At 43.0% G+C, this 983-nt stretch overlaps 1 pseudogene; it reads right to left on the bottom strand.

Annotated features, from left to right (window-relative positions):
• Positions 1–646: 646 nt before the first annotated feature.
• Positions 647–765, bottom strand: LOC134968328 (5S ribosomal RNA; annotated as a pseudogene).
• Positions 766–983: the final 218 nt, after the last annotated feature.

Below are 983 nucleotides of genomic sequence, written 5' to 3'. Positions count from 1 at the left end.
GTACGCGACACAGGGATTTTTTCTTCTTGCGCTGAGTTGTGGACTAGCAATTCCTTTCTGTGTCCCTCTGACAGATTTTACTGTGGGTCTGTCCCCATTAAGCCCCGGAGTGTCTGTGGTGTGATTGTGCACGTGTGTGACATCAATATAGAGAAAAAAAGAGACTCTTTTGTGGGCGCACTCTTAACTCTAAATAATGTATGAAATGTTAAAGATGAATATAAATATAAAATGTAACTTTTATTAGTATCACTGGATAAAAACAGTCAGTGGTCAATAAGGTAAGGTAACATTCAAATATTATGATGAAGTGACTAGCAAATAAATGCTGATGCTAAGTAGAACTAAATAATAGTGCAATTAATAACAATTAAATGCTAATATTGGCATAATAAATTCCGGCTGCCAGGATCCAATCAGAGTGTCCTAAGGAATTGACCTAAATGGTTTTTGGAGACAAATAAGCTACCAATGTGTGTTAGCCCCGCATTAGTGAATAATTGGAACAGTTTAAGAAAACTGAAGTATTCAAAAGACAGGAGATTATAATATAACCAGCTTTCATGAGAAAAAGAGCAGTAGGAAATAAGATAGCAGGGTGAATCTGCTGTCAGTGTTAGACTCTGAGCATAATGGACCAGTCTGAACTCTACTAAACTGAGTCTTCCTCAATGGTCGCCCACTAGAGTACTGACCCAGCCCAACACTGATTAGCTTCCAAGATCGGACGGCTTTGGGCGTTTCCAGTGTGGTATGATAGTAGAGAGTATCTCTCTACTATCATACCACACTGGAAACGCCCAAAGCCGTCCGATCTTGGAAGCTAATCAGCAGGGCCGGTTCTGGGGCTCTGTGCGCCCCGGACGGCAATAGGGGGCGTGGCTTCATACAGGGGGCGTGGTCATTTACGCCCCCTGTACAGACTGAAATGATGTGCGGTGCGCGATGAAGTCATCGCGCACCGCACAGCAAAGGTCCTCTCC

Source organism: Pseudophryne corroboree, chromosome 10 (assembly GCF_028390025.1).
Source record: "Pseudophryne corroboree isolate aPseCor3 chromosome 10, aPseCor3.hap2, whole genome shotgun sequence".
Lineage (NCBI taxonomy): Eukaryota > Metazoa > Chordata > Amphibia > Anura > Myobatrachidae > Pseudophryne > Pseudophryne corroboree.
This window is presented reverse-complemented; position numbering and strand designations above follow the sequence as displayed.